We start from the raw sequence: 10,122 nt of genomic DNA on the forward strand, positions 1-10,122 counted from the left end.
TCTCTAAAGAAGGAGGCCATTTGGTGTGTTCTGTGGTGGAACTGGTCCTCCTGGGAGCAGATACGGCGGAGGCGGGAGGAATTGGAATACGGGATGGCATTTTTGCAGAAGGCAGGGTGGGAAGAGGTGTAATCTAAGTAGCTGTGGGAGTCGGTGGGATTGTAAAAAATGTTGGTGTCAAGTTGGTTGTCATTAATGGAGATGGAGAGGTCCAGAAAGGGGAGGGAGGTGTCAGAGATGGTCCAGGTAAATTTAAGGTCAGGGTGGAATGTGTTGGTGAAGTTGATGAATTGCTCAACCTCCTCGTGGGAGCACGAGGTGGCGCCAATGCAGTCACCAATGTTACGGAGGAAGAGGTGGGGAGTGATGCCAGTGTAATTACGGAAGATCAACTGTTCTACGTAGCCAACAAAGAGTCAGGCATAGCTGGGGCCCATACAGGTGCTCATGGCTACCCCTTTGGTCTGGAGGAAGTGGGAGGATTCAAAGGAGAAATTGTTAAGGGTGAGGACCAGTTCAGCCAAACGAATGAGAGTGTCGGTGGAAGGGTACTGTTGGGGACGCCGGAAGAGGAAGAAACGGAAGGATGTTGTCAAACTGGAAAGGTTACAGAAAAACTGTACAAGGATGATGTCAAGACTGGAGGATTTGAATTATAAGGAGCCACTGGATGGGCTGGGATTCTTTCCCTGTAATGTAGGAGGCTGAGGAGTGATCTTATAGAGGTTTATAAAATCATAAGTGCATAGATAGGGTGAAAAGCGAAGGTCTATTTTTTCCCTCAGAGGAGCGGGAGTCCAAAGCTAGAGGGCATAGGTTTAAGATGAAAGGCGTAAGATTAAAAAAGGAACCTGGGGGCCATTTTTGCACATAGCGGATGGTGCATGTGTGGAATGAACTGACAGAGGAAGTGGTAGAGGCAGGTGCAATTATAACTTCTAAATGACATTTGGACATGTATATGAATAAGAAAGGTTTAGATCAATATGGGCCAAATGGAGGCAAATGGTATAAGTTCAGTTTAGGATACCTGGTCACCATGGAAACATTGGATCAAAAGGCCTGTTTCTGTGCTGTATGACACTATTTTAATGAAGACTACTTCATTGAGTAATGTATGTTCAAGGCTGAGTTTTATACATTTTTGAGATTAGATTCCCTACAGTATGGAAATAGGCCCTTCGGCCCAACAAGTCCACACCAAACCTCTGAAGAGTAACCCACCCAGATCCATTCCCCACAATTACCCCTAACTAATGCACCTAACACTATGGGCAATTTAGCATGGCCAATTCACCTTACCTGCACATCTTTGGATTGTAGGAGGAAACCAGAGCTCCAGAGGAAACCCAGGCAGACATGGGGAGAATGTGCAAACTCCACACAGACAGTCACCCAAGGCTGGAATCAAACACAGGTCCCTGGCACTGTGAAGCAGCAGTGCTAACCACTGAGCCACTATGCCACCCTAATTTTTGATCTACAAGGGAGTGAAGAATTTTAGGGAGGCCAAACGGAAGTGGAGATAAAGCTAAAATAAGATCAGCCATGCTTTTACTGAATGGTGTCCAGGCTTAAGGGGCTGAATGGACTATTCTGGTTTCTATTTCTTATGATCTCATTAACATTCTCATTAGATTGGAAACTGGCAAAGAAAATAGTAACAGACTGTAGGATGATATAAAAAAGTTGGTGGAATATGTTGATAGCAATCAAAATGAAAAACAGGTGTAAGGGAACATTGCTTCAAAGAATAAGGATAGACTGTACAAGATAAATTGTACAATTTTAAAATAAATGCAGTGAGAGTGAGGCCTATGCACAAATATTTGATGATGGATGGATAGGTTAACAGAATAATTAAAAATCAATATGGACCCTGTGCTTTATGAATAGCGGCACATAATACAAAAGCCAGGAAGCTAAGCTAAATACATGAAGGGAATATTATGTCAAATTCTGGGTGCCACACTTTAGGAAGGACTCAATGGCTTTGAAAATGTTAGGGAGGAGATTTAGTGAAATGATTTCAAGGATGATAGATTAGATATATACATATACTGGAGAAGCTGGTGTAGAGCAGAGAAAGCTAAAAGAGATTTGACGAAGTCGTTTAAAATCATACAGGGTTTAGATTTAGTAAATGCAAGTATTTTCAATGACTGAAGGATCAACAACTAAATGGGACACATTTAGCAAAAGAACCAGAGATGACATGAGTAAAAGTATTATTACACAATGAGTCAGGAGTTTGAAAAATTTGCTTGATGGTTTGCCGGACAAATGTGATATTGTTGTGGTGAAAAGATCACTCTCAAGTCTGCTGGGTTCAAGTAAGCAATGATTTTAATTGAGCACATGCAGGGAACAGGTCTCAGTCACCTGAGAGCTTCATCCAATTACACCATGATTACAGAACTCATTTATAACATTCAAGTGCTTGTTCCTCCATAGGAATATTTCTCAGTTTAAATGACTGATTGGACATCTGGTATCATATGATGGTTTTGGTTAATGTTCCAGTCATCCTTTTTCTCATGTAGCAAACATATGCAATCAAATTTACTTCCTCTGTTGTCATCCTGCAAACAGCAACCTGTAAGGCGGAACTGGATGTATACTCAGAGGAAAAAAGTTGCATTATGGGGAAAGACAACGGAATGGAACTGTTTGAAATACACTTTAAAAGAAGCAGCACATATAAAATTGCCTGAATCACTTCCCTCTGCACTATACTAGTAAATGATTCTGTAAATGATTAGTCTGTAAATTATACAAATTTCTTTAAATCACAAACATAAAAATGTTTTCATTTTAGTTGTAATCTCAAAAATTCATCTTCAGTTTATGACTGAATAAAACTTTTTCAACCAAAGCAGATGTTTCTATATTATATATGAACAACATCTGACTGGCTTAATGCTTATTTTAACAACCATATTTTCATAACTGTTCACATGAGTAATATTAATCAACATATACAGAAAATCTTTACTCGTTGTTAATATAATGTTGCACTATTCCTCTGTTCATGAAATATATTGACAATTGTGGTTCAAGTGTAAATTGCTGCTTCATGGTACTATAGACACAGAAGACAGCACCACCTACAGTACACAAAGTGCAAACAAGTGATTTCAAACATAAAATATCTTGTTCTCATGTGATTTGTAATTCATTTTTGCCAGGAAACATCTTAGTTTGTTTTTCTATTCTTATTCAACAGATCCGAATATATTTTGTAACTGTGGCATTTTTATGGTTATGCCTTCATTCTGGCTAATAAGAGAATATTTTGTTACCCATCTCAAGTGGAAAAGGCATTGCGAATTGCAAGGTCTTTGCTCTGTGAGTGGGCTGAAGTCAGGCTCACTGACTGGAGAATCAGATGTTTGAAGGACAAGGGGTTGGGTATGTATCAAGGTGAGTTGGTAAGAAGGCTGACAATGATTCTCTGGGACTTGTTCCCAGTTGTGTTGTAAGAGTTTAAGTCAACTTGCCTTTACCTCCCAACCTCACACCTTCCCATCTACTCCCAGCGCATCTCACAACTTCCATGCTAACTCTGTGCTAACATTTTCCATACGCAGCCCCTCCATGGCTCCTCATACCACCCCAAAACCTATCCCCCAATGGCAACTAAAAATTGAACTTTTTAAATTTATTCATGCAATGTTGGCATCACTGGCGAGGCAACAATTTATTGCCCTTGACCACATGGTGGTGAGATGCCTTCTTGAACTGGTGCAGGTAGATTGTGCTGTAGGTAGATATATAATGTCTGTAAGGATGGAGTTCCAGGATATTGACCCAATCTTAGTGAAAGAAAATGTTTCCAAGTTGGTGGTAGTGATTTCGTATATCTGTTGCCCCCGTCCTTCCATATAAAAATGGTAATGGATTAGGAAAGTGCTGTCTAAGGATCATTGGTGAATTTCTGCAGTGCATTGTGTAGATAGTACATACTGCTGCTACTAAGCATCGATAGTGGATGGACAAACCTTTAGTGGCTGTGGGGTCAATCAAGCAGGCTGCTTTGTCTCAGAGCGTGTTGAATACTGTTGGAGCTGACCCCATCCAGGGAAGTGGGGAGTCCATCATCACACCCCTGATGTAATCTTTGTAAATGGTGGACTGACCTTGGGGAGTCAGGAGGTGAATTACTCACTGAGTAATAATAGTCTCTGACCTGCTCTTACAGCAACTATATTTATATGGCTTGTCCAATTAAGTTTTGAGTAAATGGTAACCCAAAGGATATTAATAGTGGGGAATTCAATGATGGTAACTCCATTGAATGTCATGGGGTAGTGGTTAGATTATCACTTGGTCATTGCCTGTTATTTGTGCGGTGTGAATATTACTTGCCACTTTTCAGCCCAAGTCTGGATATTGTCCAGATTTTGTTGCATTTGAACATGGACTGCTTCATTATCTGAGGAGATGCAAATGGTGCTGAACTTTGTGCAATCATCAGCAAATGTCCCCACCTCTGACTTATGATGGAGGAAGGATCATTAATGAAGCAGTTGAAGATGTTTGAGGACCCAGGATAATAACCTGAGGAACTCCTGCCAAGATATCCTGGAGCTGGGATGACTGACCTCCTAAAATCACAGCTGTCTTCCTACGTGCCAACACTAACCAGAGGAGCGTTAGCCCCCTGATACACATTGATTCCAGTTTTGCTCAGGCACCTTGTTGCCACACTCTGTTGAATGTGACCCCAGTATTAAGAGCAGTTACTTTCATCTCACTCTTGAATTCAGCTCTTTTGTCCATGTTTGAACCAAGTCTGTAATGAGATCAGGAGTTGAATGGCCCTGGCAGAACCCATTGTTGATGACACCTTTCATCAAGAGTAGATTGATGGGCGCTAAGTATCAAGAATTACATTCCAGATGCAAATCAATTGGTTAAACTACCAGTCTTGAAGTACAACACACTTTATTCATACACTATTGTTTAAAGACAACAAAAGAAAGAAGTTGGAACAACTTAATTCTATTGGAAAACTTAATCGAATAATAGATTGTTTAACTTCTCAACTGTTCCAATATAGTACTATCATATAAATACACCCTTCCCAAAGACAAATTCAGTAAAATAGATCGTCTCACATGCAATTCTAGCAGCAGGAAGAGAACCCCCAGCTTTTAGCTCTAACAGAGAGAGGAAAACAGCTTCCAAAACCAGCTTCAAGACCCCAGTAGCAACTGCTAAAACTAAAAAAAATCCTGATTCTGTGAATAATAGATTGTTTAACTTCTCAACTGTTCCAATATAGTACTAACAGAGAGAGGAAAACAGCTTCCAAAACCAGCTTCAAGACCCCAGTAGCAACTGCTAAAACTAAAAAAAATCCTGATTCTGTGAGAGCTTGACCCTATCCATTCAGGTTACTGCTAATGTCCCAGTGTTAAAAAGAAACCCCAAGGCCTCACAAACCGTTTATTGGCTTTGGAGCAGACTGCTCAGTGCCTCGCTCTTAACCTTTTCTCCATAAGAAAAGGGCAAAATACACCTCTTAACGCCATAATATCATCACAACTGGAACAGCTTAGCTAGTGGTGCAGCAAGTTCTGGAGCATGAGTCTTCAGCGCCATTGCTGGTTTGTAATCAGGGTCAAATAGCCTTTGCAGCATTCAGTGTCTCCAACCATTTCCTGATATCAAATGGAATGAGTTGAATTGGCTGAACAATAGCATCTGTAATCCTTTAACCTCTGGTCCACCACCATCCATGACTGGATATGGTAACACTGCAGAGGTTAGACCTGAACCATTGGCTGTGGGATCGCTTAGCTCTGTCCATCACGTGCTGCTTTTGCCACTTTTCATGCAGGTACAGTGTCAACAGGTTGAGATTTCATTTTTAGTTCTGAAGAGCATCTCACCCAGACCCAAAGCCCTACTCTATCCCTGTAATTCCATATTTCCCGTGGCTCTTCCACCTAGATTGCACATCCCTGAAAGTTATGGGCAATTTAGCACAGCCATTCCACCTAATCAGCACATCTTTGGACTGTGGGAGGAAACAGGAGCACCCGGAGGAAACCCACACAAACCATGAGGAAAATATGCAAGCTCCATACACAGTCGCCCAAGGGTGGAATTGAGCTCAGGTCTCGTGACACACAGTACTAACATTGAGCCACCATGCCACCCTAATAACCTGGTCTGTTTATATTTCATTGTCGTTCGATTTAATCCATCAGGCAGTAAAGTTCACACCTCACTGTGAAAAGGCAAGGAAATCTAAAGCCACACAAAATAGCCATGTATTCACTGAACAACATGTCTTAGTTACTTAAAAAACTGATTTTTGTTGCAAAATGCTTCATCTTCAGTGTCAACTAGGAAAGATCATGCTAAAGTAAAACCTAATTCTTGTTCTTTTGCTGGGAGATGAAGTAAAGGAGTCTTTGGAAAAGCTTCACTGAGCTTTCAAGGTCTCCCAAAATGATCATTTACAAGAGTCAATTACGTGTCAAGGTATTCCAAAATATAAACAAATTTCACCAGAGATCTTTAGCAAGTGGCTAGTGAAGTTCTATGCATAAAATAAAGAATATTTCCAAAATATTTCCAAAAAAATCATTCCACTTCAGTAAATTTTCACTCCAAAGATGAATTATAATGTTTTAAAACTGTGACCTTTGGACACAGCATAATAGGATATAAGAAGACAAGATCAGGAAAAGAAGGCTTACGGTATACTGTAGTTACTTGTTGTCTTCACTGCCTTAACCAATAGAAAGCTCACATTCCTGTTGGGCCAGCAAGTTGTGCAGGGTCTTTTACATTCAGGGCATTATTGGACTCCAAAGCAACGAAAAGCCAGGAGTCTTTGGATTGAGAGCCAACGAAAAGTCTTTGGATTGAGAGTTTTCAATTTTGTGCATGAGGGGCGAGATGAAACTACACAACGTCTAGCTGTTGTTTCCAAAAGGCAATAGCAAAGACCAGTCAGCAATTCTTCTTCACGTCAGAACTATATTTTTAAAGTTCTCTTTCCATATGTGTTTGCAAAGCTTCAAGTGCTTAAGTTTTAGTATCCACAATGCAGATTTGAAGTGCTTAACTTTATACGTTTGGAACCTCATGTGAAGCACAGGTACGAGAAAAGACCAATGAGGCAAATGTCTGGCATCTGTGCTGTAAATGAAGTGCAATTCTAGATCAATGGTGGTCAGATATTTTATACATTATTTTCTCATATGCACATTAGAGGGCTAACATATAAAGTTAAGCACTTCTATTCCTGATTAAGGGCTTTTGCCCGGAACGTCGATTTTCCTGCTCCTCAGATGCTGCCTAAACCGTTGTGCTTTTCCAGCACCACTCTAATCTAGAACATGTCTTCCCTTTACCAAAAAGAACTCCACCTTTTTTGGTGTTTTTGAACAATTCTTTTGTACCAGTTCTAGTATCTGACAAACTTTTTGCATGCTCTCCTTTGTCTCTTGGTTCTTTCAGTAAGACTGGAAGAAATCTGTATCGTGGAATTGTAGCATTGGAAAATTAATTAACAATGTAGTAAGTGCAATCCGTGTTGCCTTAACCTCTGATGTAACATGAATTGGTCTGGTTCCTTCCCTTAATGACACTCTAATTCACTCCAGCATGAAATTTGAACTGCCGTGAATTACTGAAGTACATGATGCACATTTCTGATGAGGAGGTATAGCAAAATTAGATCTACATTCAGATGAGTGAACATTTGTAAGTTTTATTGAACAGAGCTATATACAAGTGATGTTAGGATACAACATATCTCTGGTACCTACAGATATAGGTTCCAATTCTATGTGGTCTGATGCGACTATTTTTTATGATATAGTGACCCCAACTGTTATGGTGTAATCCCCAGTTGATGTTAGTACTGGGCAAGTCAAGTCTCCAACAGGAACCAAACTGGAGAGGTCATATGTCTTGTATTTTTGTTACCAAAGTGATCTCTTACTAAAGCATGCAATGTTACAGTCTTTGTTTTAACAATACAAAAATGTTTAACAGAAATGAAGAAAAAAAAATTCTTCTCTTGTACCACATTCAAAGATTTTTAAACACATAGTACAAAAACCTGAGCACTCATTATAAGTTGTATCAGATTCAATGCATCCTGGTCCTGTTTACAAACATTTGTGCATTCTAAGAATGTCCAGTGCTGTACCTCTAGCAAGATCCAGTCAAATCAATTACTAAGGGAGAGAGACACTTCACTGTTTTTAATACTTTGATGGTCTTGAAATAATTAAAATTTCAAAACAGCTTATTGGATTGTAGATAACTCTTAATTATTAATATGATACTTCTGATTTGGCTTCCTTTTCATAGCTGTCACTGAAGCAGCTTTAATCTCCTTTTTTTAATACAACTTGAAAAACTTAAAAGTAAAGGTATTGTTAGCCTTTTTCTCCACAGTTGGTTAATAGGCCAAGAAAAAGTTGGACATAGTTTGGATTGCAGCAGCAAGTGAGAAGAACCTGTTACACCACTGGAGGGAGCCTGTATTTTTATTCATGTGTAGGATGTGGGTGTCACTGGCTGGTGAGCATTTATTACCCATCCCCAGTTGCCCTGGAGAAGATGGTAGTGAACTGCCTTCTTGAATCACTGCAGTCCATGTGCTGTAGGTTGACCTGTAAAGTCCTTAGGGACTGAATTCCCAGGAGTTTGATCCAACAACAGTGAAGGGACAGTGATATATTTTTAAATTAGGATGGTGAATGGCTTGGAGCGGAATATGCAAGTAGTCATGTTCCCATGTATCTGCTGTCCTTGTCCTCTGGAAGGAAGTGACTGTGTGTTTGGAAGGTGCTGTCTAAGGATCACTGGTGAATTTCTACATTGTATCTTGTAAGTAGTACAGACAACTGCTAGTGAGCATCTGTGGTGGAAGGAGTAGATGCTTGTGGGTATGTTACCAATGCTTTGTCCTGGATGGTGTGTTGTTCTCGAGTGTTGTTGGAACTGCACCATCCAGGCAAATGGGGAGTATTCCATCACACTTCTGAGTTGTGCTTTGAAGATACTTGACAGGCATTGGGCAGTTTGGAGGTGTGTTACTCGCTGCAGTATTCCTACTCTCTGACCTGCTCTTGTTGCCACTGTGTTTATGTGGTCATCCAGTTGAGTGTCTGGCTAATGGTAACCCCAAAAATGTTAATAAAAACTGAAAGAACTGCAGATGCTGTAAATCAGAAACAAAAACATAAATTGCTGGAAAAGCTCAACAGGTCTGGCAGCATCTGTGAAGAGAAATCAGAGCTAACGTTTTGGGTCTGGTGACCTTCCTCAGAACACCAAGAATGTTAATAGTGGGAGATTCAGTGATGTAACCCAATGAATGCCAATGGCTGGGTAGATTATCTCTTATTAAAAATGGTCATTGCCCAGCTTTTAGGGATTTGGGAAGGAGGAGATTGAACACAGGAAATTGGGAGGATGGATTGCCATGAAAAGGAGATAAGCAATGGCCAGCAACAGCCCAGAGTTTAATATGGAGCTGGGAAGAGCACTTTTTCTCCTATCCTCAACCACACTGGTTGGGCCCTCTACTACCTACTTCAATACACCTTACCTGTAAATATATTTCATTCTAACAAGAGAAAAAAAACATTTGAAATATTTTCTGACATGTCAGTCAGCAGTTTTTAAAAACCTTGTGAAACTGATTACAATCTGAAGTATGCCAGGTTTTGGCTTTGGAATCCCTAAACTTCAGGTATTGTCAAAGTTGAAGACTAGTCCCAGGTTGCAGACAAATATTTGATGCTATTATTCGAGTTGGAGCATGTTCCAGGGATGCCAAATTATCCCGTTTTGTGTGTAAGTCCTTTTACATTGTCTTAAATGCCTCTGTTCTTCCATACTGCAAAAGGGAAAATAGGATAGTCCTCATAAAAATTCAGTGAGATTAGCCAGAGTAAAAAAGCCAGCAGAGGCAGCATTAGGATGAATGGAGAATTCATGTTTTAGCACTTTTTAAATTTACGTTTGTGGTGGTAGAAATGAGAAATGGGAAATAAAAGCAACACTTTTAAAGGTCTGAAGCTAACTGCCTGTTATAACCAAAAGCAAATAGATTGGTTTCCTACAGGCACGTTCCATCTTTGA

Source organism: Chiloscyllium plagiosum, chromosome 26 (assembly GCF_004010195.1).
Source record: "Chiloscyllium plagiosum isolate BGI_BamShark_2017 chromosome 26, ASM401019v2, whole genome shotgun sequence".
Classification (NCBI taxonomy): domain Eukaryota; kingdom Metazoa; phylum Chordata; class Chondrichthyes; order Orectolobiformes; family Hemiscylliidae; genus Chiloscyllium; species Chiloscyllium plagiosum.